The sequence below is a fragment of the Hipposideros armiger genome, unplaced genomic scaffold (genome assembly GCF_001890085.2).
Source record: "Hipposideros armiger isolate ML-2016 unplaced genomic scaffold, ASM189008v1 scaffold_716, whole genome shotgun sequence".
Taxonomy (NCBI): domain Eukaryota; kingdom Metazoa; phylum Chordata; class Mammalia; order Chiroptera; family Hipposideridae; genus Hipposideros; species Hipposideros armiger.
The window spans coordinates 719,653-730,898 of record NW_017732066.1 but is presented as its reverse complement, the minus strand read 5'-3'; the positions used below and the strand labels follow the sequence as shown (position 1 = coordinate 730,898).

The 11,246-nt window shown below is 45.9% G+C and overlaps 1 protein-coding gene across 1 annotated transcript in view; it reads left to right on the top strand.

The window, feature by feature from the left end:
- The first annotated feature begins 2,557 nt into the window (after positions 1-2,557).
- The window catches only part of TGFBRAP1 (transforming growth factor beta receptor associated protein 1), a 67,061-nt gene continuing 58,372 nt past the window's right edge, over positions 2,558-11,246 (top strand). Inside the window, exon 1 of the mRNA XM_019627166.1 lies at positions 2,558-2,673. The gene's annotated coding sequence lies outside the window, so the exon portion shown is untranslated. The remainder of the gene's footprint in view (positions 2,674-11,246) is intronic.

Below are 11,246 nucleotides of genomic sequence, written 5' to 3'. Positions count from 1 at the left end.
TGTCTCTTACATCTTTGGGTTCTCAGCACCCAGCACAGTCCCTGGTACACAATAGAACAACAATAAGTGTGTGCTGAATGAATATGAATAAACCTTTCCAGATCCTCAGGCACTTCCTAACTGAGCTCTCCTGTCACCAGACTTCTAGAGAACATGATTTTTTAACCTTAGGATCTGGTTAGGAAGGTATTTCTTCCACATACTCCACTAAATCAGTGGTTCTCAAAATTGAGTGAGCGTTAAAGTCACCTGGAGAGCTTGTAAAAAACAGTGCTGCACCCCACCCCCAAGTTTCCCGTGTTAGTGTGGAGTGTGGGCAGGGGAATTAGCATTTCTAACAAGTTTCAAGGTGTTGTTGGTACTGCTACCCATCATCCTTTATGCACCACTGAACTAAAGTAAGCTGCTTGAGGGTAGGGGCTGTGTTTTTGTTTTAGTATCCTCAGCTGCTGCTGCCGTAGGACCTGGCTCATAGGAGCTGTTCAAGAAATAAGCATAGTTGATTTGATGAACAGTTTAAGAAGTTTATTTTACTGAATATAGATTACAAGTTGATGAATATATATGTCATTAAATGAGAATACATATAAGAGCTCTTAAAACATGGCCCGTAGTAAGCTATGTTGGCTAAAAATAATCATAAGTGTAACCTTTGCTTAACCTCATCTTTTAAAATGATACCCAAACTAGATGTTACTTTTAACAAAGAGCTTATAAATTAAAGTAACAGAATCTTAGCATTAAAAGCCTTTTTTAAAGATAACCTAGGGCCGACTGAGTGACTCAGTTGGTTAAAAGCGCAAGTTCTGAGCAACAGGATCGCTGGTTGATTCCCACATGGGATGGTGGGCTACGCCCACCCACAACTAAGATTAAACACAGCACCTTAAGTTGATTGGCTGCAAGCTGCCGTCGGGTGGCGACTGGACTTGGAGCTGAGCTAGCTGCGCCCTCCACAACTAAGATTGAAGGACAACAACTTGGCTGTTCCCCTTCCCCAATAAAAAAAAAAAAAAAGAAAGATAACCTAGTTTACTAATATTGAGTATCAGGAATTTTAAAAATTGGTTGAGTGCTTCCTACATGCAGATAGACACTGAGAACATGATAGACACACTCATTGTCCTTAAGAGCTTACAACCAGTGAGGAACTTTAAGTGTGAGTATGTGTGAGTGTAAGGATGTTAAGTTTGGGGAGTAGATGGCCACTATAAAGCAGTCAGTTGTATCTATTCAACTCAATTTTCATTAATCTATTAGAATACATCTTTTTCATATTCTATAAGATACTTTGAACATGTTTAGTATGGACCCAAGGGATATTTAATAAATATTATAAAGTTAATTAACAACTTGTTTGAAAAACATATGAGTTTGAAATTTCTTCTGAAATATAATCAGTCAAAACAACATAAGGAATTTAGAATTAGCCCTGGAGCAAATATTTCCATGCTTATGGAATAATACATACAGGTGCCTTTCATGTGTGAAATAGACTTCTCAGAAAGTTCCAGAAAGGACAGATGTTTCTAGATGGGATAATCTGCACATGTGGAGCTTGCCATCTTAGGATTTCTATGGTAAATCCTTTCATAAAGGAAATAATTATTTCCAAATTATCTTTTTTCCCTCTTTTTTTGTTAATATACATTTTTACTCCAAGGCTGTTTAAAGCAGAATACAAATGTTCCATAAACTATTCAATCAATAGAACTTAATTTTACATATATAAAAATTTCACTGTGTTGTTGAAGTCTGGGTTCTTATCCTTGCTCTGTTCTTACTACCAGGGAATTTGGGGTAAGTCATTCACTTTTTGCCTCAGTAACTCATCTGTAAAATGGAGACATTAATAGTGCCTACTTCATAAGAACAGGGCGAGGCTTAAATGGGAACATTGCTGTAAGGCCCTTAGCCCAGTGTCAGGCCGTCAGTAGGTGTCACCTGTGACTAGTCATATACAGCTCTCTCTACCCTGCGAATGTGGATTCTAGGCCCCCCTGGTCAATGATTAGCTGCTCAACAATACATTTCAGTGCCATAAGAAACACCTCAGCAAGACTTTGCCAGTCAGATGGCAGCGTGGTCAAGCTTTTACCAGGACTGATTGGTGTGGTTGGTTGGTTGGTTGGTTGGTTGGTTGATTCATTCAGCAGCTATTTCTCCGGTCCTACACTACATCCAGCCTGTTTTGGTGTTAGAAATAGGAGTGGTGAACATATCGTACAAGGCCCGTGTTTTCATGAAGCTCTACATGCCGGTGGGGGAAGAGGAAATACACTAACAGCCATCCCTAACACTTCATGAGCACCTACCCTATGCAAGTCAGCTTTCTAAGTGCTTTACAGGATAAATGAACTCATTTACACTCCTGACCCCCTACGAGGCACGCGCTATTGTGATCCCTTGGTCTGGAGGAAACTGAGGGGAGCCCCACTGGGCGCTGGGCCTGGAGCGTGGTTACTAACAACCCAGGGACGGCTGTGGGGCGCGGGGACCAAAGCGCTCCCGCCCTCCCGGCGCCCGGCGGCCGCCCCACGTGACGGGAAGCGACGGCGGCGGCGAAGGAGCAGGACCAGCCCAAGAGCCACGGCCGGTAGCGGGCAGCGGGCGGCGCAGGGCCCCAGGCCGCAGGGCCGGCGGGATAGCAGAGGCCGGCGCTGCGCCGCGCGGGTGAGTGCAGAGGGCTACGGGCTGCCGGGGCGCGGGGCGCGGCCAGGAGCGCGCGGAAAGGGGGGCTGGAGGGCGGGGAGAGGACAAGCGAGTGGGTGCCTGGGGGATCGTGAGCAGGCAGGTTAGCGAGCGCGGGCAGGAATGGGGGGGTGTGTGCCTGTCAAATCGAGGACAGGTGTGCAAGTGTGGGGGTGTCGGTGCACAAGTGTGCACGTGTGTATGGGATGGGGCAGGTGTGCCCGAGCCTGGGGTCCGCTGTGTGGACGTTGTGGCGAGTGAGGAGGGAGTGGGAGCGGAGTGGGTGTGTGTTTGGAGCAGGGGAAGATCAGAGACCTAGTCCTTGAATTGAGGAAGGCTTTTAGTTTTCTGGAGGGAAGAGCAAGGAGGACTACACTCCTGGGTCCCTTGCCCCTCCACCCCTTGTATGGAACGGTTTTGTTACTGTAATTGATGTTTCCTGGAGCTCTTGGAATTTGAAAGCTCAAATTTCGGGTCACATTCGGGCCTGACTCTTGCCCTGACCTGGAAGACTGGGCAGGGCGTTTTGGGGAGGAAGGCAGAGACAGCGCCCTTGTTCCCAGCCCAGGTCAGCAGGGCCTGGACGCTGCTACCCGCTGCGATTTGCACTTTCCCTGGCCTTCTGTTGGGGCATGTGCAAGTTGGGTTTCCAGTTTGCCTCCCTCAGTGTTATATGGGGATGACTCCAAAGACAGAAGCTGTCCTTTGTGGCCCCCAGTTGTTTGTACCTATCATTGCTTCTCCCCATGGACTGTTGAGCAATCCTCACAAAGCCCCCAGGCTGTTCTGGGGGCCCCGTCTAGCTGCTGGAAATGGGGGTTCACACAGTGCTTCTTAATACAAACAACTGTATGGGGTGCTGGGGTCAAAATATGTCAGAGCAGGATTTAATCCATGATGAAGTGCTGGTGGGCAGGCACCTGTCTTTCAGAGGGAAAGCCCTTCAGGCCTGATTGTAGAGCCTGATTGTAGTGACTGACAGGTTAAGACACTGAGAGAAGTGTGTGAGGAGCACCCTCTGCAGTGTGAGCTGACTTATTGAAGTCAGAACTCACCACGTGGAGGGGCCTGTGGGTGCTCATTACGTTCTCTTCTGGACCTGCTTCTCTCTGGTGGTCAGCTGGAACCTGGTGGACAACTGAGGACTCCCAGCGCTCTGGTCAGATAGGAAGAAACATCTAGCCAGCTGCTTCCTTTTTCCTTGCATTTCTGCCAGCCAAGCAGCCTCAGCATCATTGGAGTGGCCTCTTTGGGGTGTGGCACTAGAAAGAGCCCTGACCGGACCCCCTAGGAGCCTGTCTAGAACTAGCCCTTCCAGGGCCCAAGTGCATCTAAGAAATGGGGGCAGTACTGCTCATGGTGGTGATGAGCCTGGAACTGTGGGTTCAAATCCTGCCCCTGCTGGTGAACCCCCACTCAGTTGGAAATCTGCTTTTTGACTTCCCCAAAACTTAACTACAGTCATCCCTGGGTGTCTGCCGGGGATTGATTCCAGGACCCCCACGGATACCAGATCCTCAGGTTCCTTATATACAAAAGTTTAGACCTATACATACAGTTGGCCCTCCGCATCTGCGGATTCCCACCTGCGGATCAAAAGTACTGTTCTCTGTCCGCAGTTAGGTGAATCCTTGAATTTGAAACTCCGGTATAGACAGGGCCCAGTGTCTATTTATTGAAAAAAATCCCTGTGTTAGTGCATCCATGCAATTACAACCCATGTTGTTGTTCAACGGTCAGCTGTAATTGTTAACCCAATGAATGCTTCTCTCTGGAGGTAGACTCCATGTGGGACCTGATCCCAATTTGCTGTACACATCACGGTATATACATTTTACAAAAAAATCAGTGATACCTTTTCTCCCTTTCTGCTCCACTGTCCACTGCAAACGGCAGAACTCTGGTCCTGGAGTTGGAGGTGGGGGGGTGTTGTCCACCACTGCAGGCTCCTAGGACGACACTTCAGCCTCTGTCTGACCCTGCAGTGACGGATTCGTAAGGGGCCATTCTCCTGTTATGCAGCTACAGCTGACAAGTTTTAAAAACACAGAGCTCACTATTTTAAAAAGGCTAAATTTTCTAGGACTGATTTGCAGCTAGCATTTCTGTTCAGGAAGAAAAAAAAGTTATTATGGCTTATTTCTTCATGCTAATATTAAGTACTTGTGATCCTTTAAAAAAATGCTAGGAAATTTTACTTAATGAGTTAAGCATCTTTATCTTTGTCTGATTTCAGTTCTCATTAGAAATACGTTAATCATTTGTGGGGACCAGGTGTTTGTATACTGCCGAATAATTTGGCCCATACTTTAGAACTCATCTCCTATGTGGCAAACCTGACCCATTTTTCTGTTCTTTTTTTTTTTTTTTTTTTAAGATTTTATTAGGAATTGGGGAAGGGGACCAGCCAAGTTGTTGTTCTTCAATCTTCGTTGTGGAGGGTGCCAGTTGCCACCTGGCTGCCCGTTGGCAGCTTGTGGCCTCTAAGCTCAAGGTGCTGTGTTCAATCTTAGTTTCGGGTGGGCGGAGCCACCATCCCATGCAAGAGTCGAACCAGCAGCCTTGTTGTTAAAATCGCATGCTCTATCCACTGAGGCATCTGGGCGGCAGCTCAGCTCAAGGTGCCAAGTTCAATCTTAGCTGTGGGTGGGCATCGAACAGGCAATCTTGTTGTTACACCAGCTGAGCCATCCTGCAACCTGTTGGCAGCTCAGCGACAGCTCAGCTCGGGTGCAGCGTCACTGGCCCATGTGGGAATCGAACTGACGGCCCTGTTGCTCAGAGCTCGCGCTCTTAAGCCAATTCTTAACCAACTGAGCCACTCAGCTGGCCCCTGACACATTTTTCTTTATTAAAAAAACATAACTACTAAACGAATGTAGAAGTGACAAGTTCATCTGGGGCCACCCCAGATGAGTTTGAGTGCTTTGTGAAATTTTGCAGGGGATTTGGAACCAAGATCTTTTCTTGATAGTCAAGTAGCTGCTGTTGAGTAAATTAAAGATTCGAGAAAAACAATGTGTATGAAAGGACAATTGCCTAGAATCCAGTAGGCACTGGATAATTCCTTGTAGTTGTTTGAAGGTCCAGTATTGAGGAAGATGTCATAAAGGAAATGCCGTAGAGACCCATACTCCTGCTTTGCTTCTCTGCCACCCTTCCCTGCCCTTCCCAAAGCCCTTTCGCAGTTATGACTGTTGATGTGACTATTATAGGGTATATATGATATGTACATAGATAGACACACTATACGCTTGTATATGTGTATATGTATACACTTAAGTATGTATATTTACACATATATTTAAATAACCTTGATTAGTATTACCCAGGAAAAGGTTAGAAACTATGACTAGTCACATTTAGATATGTACCAGAATAATACAAGATGACAAGTTAGATGTTAGACCTTAATTGTATTTTTTTTTCCTTCTTTTTAAAGATACTCTTTCAGGTCATGGAAACAGTTTTATTGTGCTATAACTTGTCTTCTGCTGTGTCTGTCACATGAGCGCAAAAAACATGAAATGGTTGTCAGGTAGCATGCTAATTTTCAAAAGAGGGACTAGCTGTCTTTGGTACAAATCAGTAAATTGGTTGTGGATTCCTGGCAAATTTCAGGATTGAGCCATTGAGCAGATGGCTGTGAGAACTTAGAGAAGAGCCTGGGACCAGCCTGGGGTGCGGTTCCCTAAGAACAGTGTGTGTCACATAAACATATATCCTGTTTTGATAAAATTACAAGGTTAGTGGAGAAATGTGTGAGTGTATCATTCTGTATCTGAAATTTAGCAGGGTGGTGCTGACGCTGAACCCCATTTGATGAGAAGCATTTATTTGTGACAAAGATTGTGTCGGGGGCAGAGGGCAGGGGCAAGCCATTTTGGACACAGAGAAACCTATGTATGAGGGAGGAGAATAGGATGCCTCCTCTAGACTCAGGATGGGAAGGCCAGGGCCCTGCTGATAACAAGAGTCCCTTAGGAGGCATCACAGCAGGACACTCAGCCACAGTGGTGTCATGTTGGAGTTGTTGCTTTCTTCTAAGAGAGCATCTGAAATCACACTTGCCTCTTTTTGGTCAGTAGAGTAGAAGAATATGGCGTTGGAGTCAGAATCAGAAACTGGTTGGAGTCCCTGTTTCATCACCTGGTAGCTTTGTAACCTGGAGCAAGCCACCGAAAATCTCTGTGTGTCCACCTCTCAGAGTGGTGTGAGAATGAAAGGAAATCATTTATATTGAGTACACAGTATCCCACCAAATTCAGTGCTCGGGGGCTCTCAAGAGGCAGCCATCAAGGAGTCGGCCACAGTCACTTGGTACCCATCCTTCATCCAGACTTGGAGCACCCTCTGTTCCTGGGCAGCCAGGTGGCTCTGTGTTTAAGGGCATGTGCTCCTGAGGCAAACTGTCCGGGTTTGGGTCCTACTTCTCCATGGTCATTCAGCCTTTTGAAACCTCCATTTCCCTCATTTCCTCCTCTGCAGAATGGAATTATGATACTACTTGCCTTCTAGGTTCACTGTGAGCATGAAGAGAGCATTTAATATGGAGCCTGGCATGTACTGAGCCTTCCAGAAGTCTTAGCTCCCCTACCATAGTGTTATCACTACCCTGTCCTCCAAAAGAGCTGGAGAGCACAGGGGAAGCATGTCATCAAGTCCCAATTCCTATTTTACAAGGAGGTGATGGGCCCAAAGGCTCTAAGTGACTTGCCCAAGATCGTAAGCAAGTGGCCAAGCCACTAGAGCTCAGAATCCCCAGATCAGTATTGAGAATGTCTGCTTTGCACCATGCCCCCTTTACCACTGCTCACAGTGTGGCCCAGGTTAGCTCTGGGGACTTGAACCTGACAGAGAGAGGGAGGGCATGTAGAGGGCCTCGCCTCTGCTCTTTCCCAGCTCCTCTTACCCAAAGCCCTACTGCTGGCCATCAGAGGCCGCACCTGCCTGCTTCTCCTGAAGCTCTCAGTATATCAGATTTTGGACCCCGCAGGAGTCAGCTCACATGTACCCCAATCCAATCTGAATTCGCCTATGAGAAGTCTTTCAAATGAACAAAAGTCCCCAAGTCTCCTCTTGGAAATTCCTTCTCAGGAGAAAAAACTTAATTTGTACATATGATTCATATCTGTAATTTGAAGCTAGGACACTAAATTGAGAAAAATCACCTCCAAGAGTAACTGAACAAAAAGATTGTGAAATGGTTCCAGCAGCCTGAAGCCCTAAAGGGCATCCTGTTGGAGTTTGGTCACTGCCTGTTCCATTTTCTCTTTCAGTTACTGACACTCAGATCATTCTGAATGTCTCCTTTCTTGATAGATTACACTAAGGCAGAATAATAAACCAACAACTGTGATTACAGTGATCTTTGTATTTTAACTTTTTAAGTAGGTTTGGGCTTACTAAAGAGATGAAAATAATGCAGAGCTCGCATAAACCCTTTACTCAGCCTCCCCCTTTGTTGACATCTTGTAGGACCACATTGTAGTGATCAGAAGTAATAAGTGGATATCAGTACTATTAACCAAACTACAGACTGCATTCGATTTCACCAGTTTCCCCACTGACGTCCTTTCTGCCCCACAGTCCCGTTTCTGATCCAGTTTCCCAACGGCGCGTTTAGTTGTCCTGTCTCCTAGGTCTCTAACCTCTGACAGCTCCCCAGCCTCTCCTCTTTTTTCATGACCTTAACACTCTCAAGGAGAGTCAGGGATTTTGTAGAAGAATGTCCCTCAGTTTGGGGTACTCTGGCATTTTCTCATGGTTAGGTTGTGATGACTTTTTTTTTTCCCCAAGAATACCACAGTGGTGACATGACTCTGTGACTTTTGAATTTAATGTTGGGCTCTACTCTGTCCCCCTGGAGCAGCAGGAGCAGCCGTGATGAGACGTCCCTGGTTTGTAGGAAGTTCGGTGATGCCCAGGCCCCAGTAAACAATTCTCCTTCCTTGTTGCCCCCCTGACCTGGGACATAAATGTCCCGTCGTTCCCTGTCACGTTTCTCTTCTGTTTCCACATGCCCAGTCCCCTAGCTACCCTGTTAGTGTTATTACCTTGAGGATTTAGGATCTTTTTCTGAGGAGCCAGAGGCAGTTTGAAAAACAAAAATGTCAAGCCTTCTTATACACACATCACATACACAAATTATGTTTGTGACGACGGAGCCCGCAAGTCGTAACAAACCTCATCTGACTTTAGAGAGGTCGCTAAGATAATTCCTATTTGTTTTGATCTTGAGATGATGTTGATTATAGTTATAATCAATTTACATCCTCAGAAGAGAGCTAACTGGCCCACAAAGCCACCAAAATTCATCGTTTAGGTGCTAACTAAAGTTTGAGACATTGATGGGGTTTTATTAAATGTGTTAATTGTGCAGGCTGTGAAGGTGATTGTCAGAGAGCCAGTGGAGTCCCCTGCAGGAATTGGAGGTATTTAGCAGTTTGTTTTTTGTAGAGGACTTCAATTAACATTTTCTTTTGCTAATGTAGCATGAAGAGAGCGTCTGAAGGTGGCTGGTAATGAAAGAACTTCTGCTAACAGTTTGCTTTTTCCTAGCTCCTAAAGAGTTTCGCATCTGTGATTGGGCTCTTCATTCAGTCAGGAACATAGCACGGGCCAAAGAAAAAGTCTTACCTCTACCTGTCCTGCTCTATACCTGTGACATCGTGGCCAGGAGAGGAAAGATGACATGGGGGTGGGCCTGTGCCAGGGAGGAGAATGGGAGGCTCAGAGCTTGTGCTCAGTGCCACGGGGATGCAAAAACAGAGGTGGGACACGGAGCAGCAGGCCTCTTAGGAACTGCCCACACTGTTTCTGCTTTCTTACAAGCCGACCTGAGCCAGGCTGATGCCAACACCTGCCTGAGACCAACTGAGTCCTCCACCTGACTTTTCTGGGCTGTCCCAATCCAGGCATCGAGGCAGTCCCATTGCTGGGACCACTAGAAAACTGGTCCCTGAACTTGCTTCTAAGTTTTCCTCCCTTAAATGTCATTCAGGATCAGCCTAGAATAATATGGGGAGTAACTCAAGGTGTCCTGCCGTGGTGCAGAGTGCTTCTTTCTAGCCCCTTCCCCTTCGGTCTGATGATTTCCCCCAGCTCTGTCGTCTGCACTTCAGCTTTGTCTCCTGGTCATGTGGGGCCAACACTAGAACCCGGTGACATGGAGCTGAAAAGAACCACAGACACCTGGGAGGGCCTGTATTCTCCCCAAGTCCTTCCCAAGAGTGAAAGAATGTGTGACAACTTTTGTTTATTGCCTTAGAGGTTTGGTTTTTAGCACTGATATTTTCAGTTTTCTTGAAGATGTTCCCCTGTAGTGGATATTGGTATCAGTCTATGGCTTCATGTTCTTCATAAGTACATCTACTCAGGTTAATTGAGACACTTTTTTTTAAAACTTTTTTATTGGGGAACAGTGTGTTTTTCCAGGACCCATCAGCTTCAAGTCAAGTAGTTGTTTCAATCTAGCTGTGGAGGGCGCAGCTCCATGGCCCATGTGGGGATTGAACCTGTAACCTTGGTGTTGTGAGCACTGACTGTGCTCTAACCACCTGAGCTAGCCAGCCACCCCGAAAAACTTTTTAAAAAAACATTTTTTTTTCTATAAAAGGCAAGTTCTATATTAAAATGATAAAACATAAACTTTAAAAAATCCATTGTATTGGGGCTAGGCCGAGTGGCTCAATTGGTTAAGAGCTTGCTCAAGAGTGTGAGCTCTGAGAAACTAGCGGTTCGATTCCCGGCCTGAGCTGAGCTGCTCCTGAGCTGCCAACAGGTGGCAGGATGGCTCAGGTAAAAAACAAAAAAAAACAAAAACAAAAAACCCCAAATTCATTGTATTTCTAGAAATACTGCAAACCACAGGAAGATTCAAAGAAAGCAAGCCCCCTTCCACCTAACGCCCGAGTCCCTGTGACAGACGTTGTGGAGGCTCATGTTCTCCCCACGCCCACTCACGACGCAAGCTTTGACCCATCAAGTGTTACTGCTTTTATACCTACATTGGACTGCAGTAGGCGTGTGAGAATGAGGCAGTGTTTCTAACTTTGGTTAAATTCAACCAAACTGTTGTGGCTGATGCTATTTTCTGACTGATGGTTTGGTCCCTTGAAAAGATGCCCAGTAGGATCCCTTCTGACAACTGGTTGGTTTGTAGAGTACCTCGGACACTTACACAGTTAGATAACTGGCTCTTTTGAACTTAAGCAGCTAATTTGATAATTCAGAACTGACCATAGCAAATAAGATGAGTGACTGATGTAGAATAATAACTGTAACTTTTCTTGGTAAATAAGAGCGGTAAGGTTGGCTGAGATTAAGTTAGTGAGGGCTTCACATCTTCTGCTGAATTTGGAGCTTATCTTCTAGGCAGTCGCATGCTTTCTGAAGTGTTTTAAAGACAGTAAGGGCATGACGATGTCTCGGGTGACATCCACATGCCTGCCCATCCTCATGTATTTGTTTGCTTTGAATCTGGCCTGACTTTGGTCCAAACACTGGAGCGGCCGTTTGATCTCCATTCACTTATAATGGACTATCAGAAATTC